Raw genomic sequence first — 9,698 nt, 5'->3', positions numbered from 1 at the left:
GATGGAACACACACTTCAGAGTCTCAGGATCCAGTGGGTTTGGAATTGGATGGAACACACACTTCAGAGTCTCAGGATCCAGTGGGTTTGGAATGATGCTTTCTGACTTTCAGGAACCCAGTCTCATACAAGAGTCCCTCTGGCCTTTCATATACAACTTGCTCTCTAGACTCTCTAGACTGTGGGAGAAACTATGAAGTAAGAAGGAGAAAAGCTCAAAAGTGTTTGTGTGTGTGTCCGAGTGGATATACCCGCACCACGTGTGCCTAGGAGCCCACAGTGGCTGAAAAGGGGTGCCAGGTCCCCTGCAACTGGGGTTACAGGCAGGTGTGAGCCTGGGTCATACGAGAGCACCAAGTACTCCTAACTGCTGGACCATCATCTCTGCAGCCTCGGGGGGAATTTCCTTGAGAGTTACCTCTTCCCGAAACTTACCACTTAAATGCTGTATGTGTTTATGAAAATGGCAAATGAGAGAAGGATGAAGACAAAAGTAGTCAAAAAGCAATAAATAGGCCTGTTTGTGTGTCCTAAGTATCTGCTATATACATATATTTTTAACTCACGTTTTAAGTCACTATTTTCTTTATAATAGAAAAGCCATCCATGGCATCTGTAAGCCTCAGGTCTCAGCTTTGAGGGATGAAAATGAAAGAAATGAGCTCAAAAAAAAACAAATATAGGTTAAAGAACTTCATGTGACTTGTACCATGTGTGTGTGTGTGTGTGTGTGTGTGTGTGTGTGTGTGTGTGTGGTGTACATTAACATTTGCTACCTATGTGCCAATTCCCAAGGTAGAAGAGACCCAGAAGCTCTCTCCAGCAGCACCCCCTCCCTTTTCCCTGCTGTCTGAATGGCCCCCGTATAGCCCTGAGAGCTGTCACCCCAGACAGACGAGGAACCCATCAGGAACATCGGTGCCTGGCGCTCACCGAGCACACACTAGGCAGAGGAGCCTGTATCATGCCCTCTCTCCACATGGCCTTCTTCATCCCCATTTTACAGATGAAGCAACCGTGGCCTGGAGAGATACAGGAACACGCAGGAAGTCACAGAGCCAGCTTGGTACAGGCTCCAGACGGAAAGCTATAAGCCCTGTGGGCCGCCTTCCACTGGCTGCTTTTGAGCCTGTTTCGCATCAGGTGGCACCGACCGTCGCCCCAGCTGGTGAGGCGACTGTTCCTATGCTGGGTAATGGGACTCTTTAGCGAGTTGCCACATCTGCTGAGCCCAAAGTGGCCTCTGTGGAGTTCCTAGGCGTTCATGCTGTGTCTCCCGCTGGAGCCGCACAAAATAGGAAAGCACTTGACTGGATAAAGCGCCTCGGGTGTCAGAACACAGCAACAGATTCCCCATTTTTTTTCTTTGCTCCAGATCCAAGTACCTGGGCTCCGCAGAGGCACAAATGCTACAGAGCTGGAGGCGGGTGATTCCCGGGCCCCTGTCGTCAGACTTGGCTAACCCAGCAGTGCCAGAGGCACCTGGGGTGTTGGGGAAATCCTAGCTCCTTTGGCAGAACACAAATCGGAAGATGTAAGCCCAGGAGTCCATGTTTTTTACAAGTTACTGTGGGATTCCATTGAGAAATAAAGAAACCTGTCGTTTCAGAGAAAGAAAATCCTAGCTTGCAGAAAGCCATTTCTCTCTCAAATTCACAGGGCTCTCTACTCCTGCTAGCTCCATTTGGACACACTCCTTTCACTGATGATGGTTCTAAGGGGGGGAAAAAGCTGTCTTGAGACAGTTGGTTATTAGGCAAAGGCAAGGACACGAATACATAATCCATACGACAGGAGATGTTATTAATCAGTAGTGCACATGGGGAAATCTTTAATCCCAATATCTATTAAAAATGCAATCAAAACAAGGCAGAGCATTTTATAGCCATCAAATTTAAGGCTAGCAATGCCCAACTTTAGGGAAGTTATAATGCAGTTGGTTCATCTGCACTCTGCTTGTAACAATTTAAGCTGATAGAATATTTTGCAAAACAATTCAGCACCGTAAATCAAGGGCACTGTACTAGGTCTTATAAAAGTGGCTGCCGTGTGTCAAGGGCCGTGCAGGTGATGGAGCTCCAAGGCACAATAAGACTTGCTCAAGCCTTCCGAAGACACCAGGTACATAAGAGGAAGCCGTCTCGATTAAGTAATAAAGGTAAGTGGTAAGAATGCATACTATTTATATCATTAAGAAGGGCTGCTTAGCTCTGCCTGGAAGGTCACAAAAAGTGTTCCTGGAAAGGCTGACAGTCGATCTAAATCTGGAAGGAAGGGCAATTCCACATGCGAATAAGTTTAGGACAAGCACTGTGGGCAGAAGGAATGGCCTTAGCTGACCCTAGGAAGCTTGCAGGCATTTACAATATGCAGGGATGCCAGAGGAACATTCAGGGCCACAGGCACCGTAGAGGGAAGTGGCTCAGGACAGCGGAGGTTCACCTGTGTTCTGCTAGGAACCTGGGTTTTGTCATAGGTGTTATAAGGAGTCAAGGGTGTCCTTTAGATACGGGAATGCCATGCCAAAGAGCCAGTGTGACTCTTAGAAGTTCCGAGTGTCATACGGAGGACAGCAAAGGGACAGGAATCGATAGGTTACCTAGGGACGTGGTCACAAGGGAGACAGTGAAGGCCCCACCAGGGAGTGACAGCAGGGAGAGGACTAGAAGGGTGAGAGACACACATCCTCATCTCCCAGGCACCGGAAGTTGGCGCCTCTTTGTGGAGTTTTAAGAAGTGACGTGAAAATCAACTCTGAGGAAGAGCTGGAAGCTGCCCTAACCAGAAGTCAGTTCAGGGATGCCTGACTTATAAAGGACAGCATTAAGGTCAGAGCTGCAGCAGTCTCCTGAGCTGACGGGCTCAGGAGAGGGAAGAACACCCCACCAGCAACATATGCCAAGGGTTAGGCAGGACAACAAAGGACAACTGTGCCCTCAGAGCGGGCACAGGTGTCAGCAGCTGGCTTCTAAGGTAGTAAGGTGCTGGACGGAGGTCTGAGTGGAGGAAGTTATAGATATGTTTTTCTCCATCACAGCATGGAAGTTCATGGAAGCAAGGAGGGAAGGAACCAGAAGTGAAGCAGGGGAGACCTTGGATTGCAATCCAGCCTTGACGGGGGCCACAGATAGCATCCTGGCAAGCGTTGGCACTGACAGAATCCTTTAACGTCATCCTATATTGAAGAGACAGAGGACCAGATGTTCCAGGCAAGGGGAATCCAGCCTTTGGGAGGTGACGGCGTGAGTTCCTTTCCAGTTGCTGTGATTAAACACCATACCCAGGGGCAATTTAAGGTAGAGAACGTTTGTTTGGGCTTAGGATTCCAGAAAGAGCAGAGTCCAGGATGGTAGAGCAGGGGCATGCCAACAGCAAGCTACTGGCATGGTGACATGAACAAGAAGCTGAGAGCTCATATCTCAGGCAGACCTCCAACCTGCCCGGAGACGGCTCAGGGACCGCCATTAGCTGTGTTTGTAGACGGAGGAGTTAGAGAGTTGACGACAAGGAAAGACTTCGAGGAGAGAGGCAAAGAAGGCTTCATGCTCCCCATGTCAACAGTTAGTATGATGCTAAAGGAAGCAGGGTTTTGAAGAGTATTTTTTTTTTTTTTTGGATTTTCGAGACAGGGTTTCTCGGTGGCTTTTTAGAGCCTGTCCTGGAACTAGCTCTGTAGACCAGGCTGGCCTCAAACTCACAGAGATCCACCTGCCTCTGCCTCCCGAGTGCTGGGATTGAAGGGGTGCGCCACCACCGCCCGGCTTGAAGAGTATTTTAATAATGACTGGTGGGCTCTATCCCTCTGATTGGGGCACACACTTGACAACTCAGACAAGTTTCAGGAGTCCAAGACGCTAACAGGAAGATTTTCTAGCTGGTGATTGAAATCCAGAAACCAGGGGCTTGGGGTGTGGTTCAGAAAACACAGTACTTGCCTAGTATTTGGAATGGCCTGAGTCCAAGGCCCAGCCTAGTGGGGGGAATGCTCAGAACTTAAAGATGATCAGCTAGATCCAAATGGTACTGGCCCCTATAGGATCTGTGATTGCCCACAGAGAAGGGATATTGAGAAGCCCCTAAAAAATGCCCCATTTTAAACAGTCTCATTTACCCAAAACTAGCCTCAGTTTCCCTAACTAGCTGGGCTTCCCTATATGCCTTGAACTTCTGATTGCCCTACCTCTGCCTCCTAAGTGCTTGTATCATAGGTGTGGGACACTAGGCCAGTTTTATACAGGGCTGAGGATTGAACTCAGGTCCTTGTGCAAGCTACAGAAGCACTCAACCAGTGAGCTACATTCCCAGCCCCAAGAGCCTTCTTGCTGTGGTCAACTAATTCTTATTTGTGCTATAAAAGCACCCAACGTTTCCAAGACTTGTGTTAGGCAAGGAACCACAGTTTCCTCCTTCTGCTGATGCTCAAAAGAGTTCCAAAAGGAACCAAATGGTCGTTATGGCAGCTTTTTTTTTTTTTGCTTTACAAGTATTTTGTCTTTTTAATATCAATTTTAACATCATAGCTGGTGGCATTTGAATATGGGCTAGCAATGAATTTCCATTACAAGTTGTCAAGACACCAGACACTCCATTTAATCCATCCTTAATATGGCCAATGACTTTGATTCTTGCCACAATTCCCAGAGCATTCCTTTATACCTTTGTCTAGTGGACTGAGCTGTGTACCAGTAACTAGGCTAGGCATCGCATTGAAGGTCCAGAGAGAAACGAAGCCAGGAGTAGGGGAAGTGTGGACTGAAGTCCACAAACTAAGAAGCAAGGGAGTTGTAGAGAGATAGAAAGCATGTGACGTGGGCTTTCAGCATCCTCCCGAGAGAGACACCATCTCACCTGGAGAGGGAAGGGTGGTTGAGCTGCTCCTGGTGCCAGCGGTGGTAGAGGAATGCCATGAGCTGGTGTTGGAGGGGCAACGATGGAAATATGATCCTCCAAGAGGTTGGCATGTAGGAGAGATGCCTGCAGAGGGAAGATATTCCCAGATGGAGGAAGACACTGCCTGGCACTCTGAGGAGCTGGGATTCCTGCCTTAAGGTTCTGGGGAGATCTGAGGCTTAACGCAAGATTCCAAAAGACCATTTGCTTTATATTTTAGTCTTCCTGGGGTGGTAGAAGGATGGAGCAGAGGAAGAAGAGATTTCATCAGGAGGTTGTAACTATACATTATAATATATACCCTGCCCCGTGCCATGTGTGCATCATTGCCATGGCTACCACCCTTCACCTGGAAGATAATACAACCAGGATGAGGGCGAGGCTCTGGAATGAAAGGGTCCCAAGGCTCAGTAGAGCCCAGGTCTGAGATGTCCAGTTCCAGGCAATAATGGATGCTCAGTGTAACTTTTCATAAGTCACTTACATCTCTGGTCTACAGCTTGTTCTCCTATAAATAAGAAATACCTGAAACTCAGGACTTAATGAAGATCCCGCCATGAAGATGGGGAAACACTTGGAAAACTATGGAGCTCTATGAACGTGTGAACCCAGCTGTCCCTCCAGTTCCCCCTGGAGAGATAGGAGTTATCGTTTATACCATAGCTAACTTTGAAGTAGGGGTAAACCCAGGCTTTCTACTGTGGTGGGAAAGTCACAGTAAGGTATTGTTAGACTATTCAGCTGTGGCCTCTGATAGCTGGAGGCCTGCAGAACCACACTCGGCCACTAGAGAGAGCTCATCCTTTAACATTGAAGGGGAGTAGGCCCAGACTGTCGAAGATAGATCATACGTAACAGAAGAAAACAAACTGAAAAGAACGGCTGTTGGTGGCTGGTGGTGGTGGTGGTGGGTGTGTCTGTATGTGCTTTGCTTAATTGGTGTTCTGATGCAGGAACTCACTGGGTAATTCTGTCTGGCCGGGAGCTGTCTAGTTGATCAGGTTGGCTTTTCCATGCAGAGGAAGTTGGCCTTGAACTTGTTATGATCTTCCTGCCTCTGCCTCCTGGGTACTGGGACTGCAGGCATGCAACCCCATACCCAGCTATCTCATTACGGCGGTCATCAATCCGATAGTGAGTTCTACAGTTAGACAGAGCTCACTCCCAGAGCCATCATTTCCCAGGTCGTGAACTAGACAAGTGATTTCATGTAAGCCTGTATCCTTCGTCATAAAATGGGGAATACTTGGGCCTATCTTACGTGGTAATGACGGCATAAAACGTTAAATCGGAAATATCCACGAATGCCTAACACAGTGTAGAAATTCTCAACACTTTAGAGCCCTTCTCTTTTCTCAATTAATTACAAACATCAATGACTGGGAAATGTGCTCACTTGAAATCAAGGGACAAAGAAGGGAAATTAGAGAAGAGAAAAGCACAGAGGACCCGTGAGCCACTTGATGCTGGTCATGCGTATCCCTCCTCCTCGTACCTAAGTGAAGACATCAGTGTATGTGGATGTGTCTGTGTAAACCGCATGGCTGGCGAGACCATCGCAAGCAGACCGCAGGCAGGGGCAACTATAAACTGCTGTGGGCATGTGGACCAGGCTGGGGCTCTCTCTCCTCCTGCTGGATCCATTCCCCTCAATTTTGGAGTCGTTACCCTGAGGCAGGGTTCCTGTCACTGAGTTCCTGTCATCCCATCTTTTATTTCCAATATCACCCTTTCACTTGGGCTTCATGTTCCTAAAGAGCCACCTCCGGCTGGCATTCCAGCAAGTGGCCCTGAGAAGGGGCATATCCAGACTGTGACATATAGCTGGTAAAAGAGGAGAGCTGGGTCAAACGCGCGGGTTCTCTTGATCAAATCCCAGACATCAGATGGAATGATTTTCATCTTCTCTGTAGCAACTATTTCCTGAAGCCAACAAGGTCTGCCGGATCCTCTGATTTCTCTTAAACGAAGACCCCTGTGTGCTAGGCACTGTGCGTGGCATTCCGGTAGCTCTCACAAGTGCTCACTCTTCTCTAAGGGAAAGATGAGTATCTCTTCTTCCCCGAAAAGACATCTGAGGCCCAGAGAGGCTGAGCAGTATCTGAGGTCACACAGCCAAGGGTATGGGAGAGCACAGTCTGGAGTTCTTCCTTTGAATCTAAGTTTGAGTTTTTCCAACAAATACTCTCTACAATAAAAAGCTTGCTGCATGCTCTCTCTTGAAGATGCTCTTCCCTAATGTGCCTCCTCTTCGGGGCTCTTCCATCCCAGTTTCTGAATTTATTCTGTGTTCTCCATTTAACCCAACCTCAAAGGCTCCTGCTCAAGTCACTGTTTAGTAACATCCAACGAAAAATCAGAATTTCCTGCCTTTTGAACAGAAGCTTAACTGAGGTCGTTCTGTTGCCAAGTAAAGGTTCTGAGCATAGAAAATCCACTTTCACACACAGAGAAATGACGTGGGATTCTCCTCTGTATGCTGTAGATACCATTGGTGAATAAAGAAACTGCCTTGGCCTGTTAATAGGACAGAACTTGGGTAAGCAGGGGAAAACTAAACTGAATGCTGAGAGAAAGAAAGGTGGAGTCAGGGAGAAGTCATGGAGCTGTCTCCGGAGACAGATGCACTGAAAATTTTGCTGGCAGGCCATGACCTCATTGTGATGCACAGATTAATGGAGATGGGTTAAATTAAGATGCAAGAGTTAGCCAATAAGAAGCTAGAGCTGATGGGCCAAGCAGTGATTTAATTAATATAGTTCCTGTGTAATTATTTCAGTTCTGGGTAGCTGGGATGAACAAGCAGCTCCTAACAGCAGAGAAATGGCTTTAGGTAGAGCTGAAAGAGCAAAAGGGTTCTAGCCACCGAAGGACAGAGTGTAGAAGCCCAGCCTGAGCCCGGACCCCCACCCTTAACTGGTCTCCAGTTAACCACTTCATCAACACTCCACTGCAGTGTCCCAGTTTGGCTCAGGTCTCTGCAAAGGTCAGCCACCCATACCCACAGTCCTCAGTAGTTCCAACCCTGCTCACAAGGGTTAAATACAGTCGCTTACAAAACTCAAGGAGCCCCTTAAGGATGAGCCCCTGTACAAAAAAAGAAAAATACACACTTCCAGTATACACTGGCACCAAGTAGACATTCTCACTCCCAAAATGAAGACTCGGGGCATAGCAGAGAAGGATTGGACCAAAGCATGAGGGAGACCCAGCAGGGGAATCACCGGATCCTGAAGTCTCAGGTTTTTCATAGAATTATCTAGGCTCGAGAGCGCCTGAGTAGCCATACTTCTGCCACGCACATAGACTCTCTTTCAAGCCATCTCAGCCCCATAACTGCAGCATGGTCCCATGATTCGGGCATCTCTAACACTGTAGAGTCTACATGCAGCTTCACACAACAGCCTCCCATGGCCTCCTTGCGTCTTACTGCCTGGTCTCAGGGGCTCTCCGGAAGCATGAGACAGAGCTCCATGACCTCCTCAATCTTGTCTTCTTCTTGCCTGCAAAGCTAGTTATCATGTGGACGTTTACAACTCCTCTGTCAGAGCCAAAACGGTGCCTGGTTGCTTTAAATCCCAATGGTCTAACAATGCATGACAGCATTCAGTTCACGTTGGCCTCTTTGTGCGGTCCAGACCCTGCCCGGGGAATGATGCCACCCACCTACGTTAAGGTAAACTTCCTGTGTTAGTTCATCTAATTTAGATCATCCCGCATGAGCATGCCAAGATGCTAACCTAGTCTAGATACCTCACAGGTGTGCCTGGTAGCTTTGCCTGCTCATTGTGGCTATATCCTGTCAAGTGAATAATCAATATTAATCATTACAATGAATTCAAGGCAAGCCTGGGCTACATAGCAAGACTCTGAGGGAAAAAAAAAATCCCCTTCTCTTTTCTATACCAGGCCAGCCTCACAATTTTACTCAGATTAACCACTTCTTTTTGCTTAGGGGCATAGCATAGTGCTAACACTATTACCAACACTGTTGCTTTTAGCAGAAGGCAAGGACTCCTTTGCAGCTAGGCATGACCTTGTGACCTGATGATGGCTGATGGGAAATTAGAGATGGTGAGTGGACTTACTATTTCAGGATTATGCTCTCTGCTTGTTATGCTTTCTCAGGGGAAAGAGAATGTAGTACACATTGGTGCAAGTCAACTTTGACCCAGAATGACCGGGACGGAACCCTGGGGAATGAAGCATCCTGAAGGTTTATGGAGTTATCCTAAGTTTCCTTGTGAGTTTCCCTGCAGATGAGGATTTCAGTGAGTTTCAGAGGGGGTTGCAGGATGCACGGGAGCACCTAAGGAAGAGGAACAGACAAGGGAAAAGGCACAAGTGGGGTGTGGTTAACAAGGCAGCGCTCCCCAGTGGCAGGAGGGCAACCACCATGGGCACACCAGGAGAGTGTAGAAAGTGACTCAAAGATCTCCCTCTAGCTGCCAGGAAAGCTGGAGGGTTTGCCTGCCAATGCTTGTCAGTTTAGTTAAGGAAAATTAGAGAAAAACACACTCATTCCCTGGCTCGTTAAGCCTACCTCATACCCAAGAAAGAGTGTTCCAGGGAGAGGCTTCAGACAGGCACAGATATTAAAATGAATCTTTGTGTGCAGACCTGTTCTGCCCACCCACCTCTCCATCCTTCGCATCACTTGGACCTTGATGAAGGAAATGACCTTCTTGTTTCCTTCATCGCTATTGGTCTCTGTCTCTACATACACCTCCCTGCTTTATAGGATGGTATATGGCTACCTGCGTCAAAACCACATCTCCATCACTTTGCAGCACCAAGGGGTTGAGCCT

Source organism: Microtus ochrogaster, linkage group LG5 (assembly GCF_000317375.1).
Source record: "Microtus ochrogaster isolate Prairie Vole_2 linkage group LG5, MicOch1.0, whole genome shotgun sequence".
Classification (NCBI taxonomy): domain Eukaryota; kingdom Metazoa; phylum Chordata; class Mammalia; order Rodentia; family Cricetidae; genus Microtus; species Microtus ochrogaster.
This window is presented reverse-complemented; position numbering follows the sequence as displayed.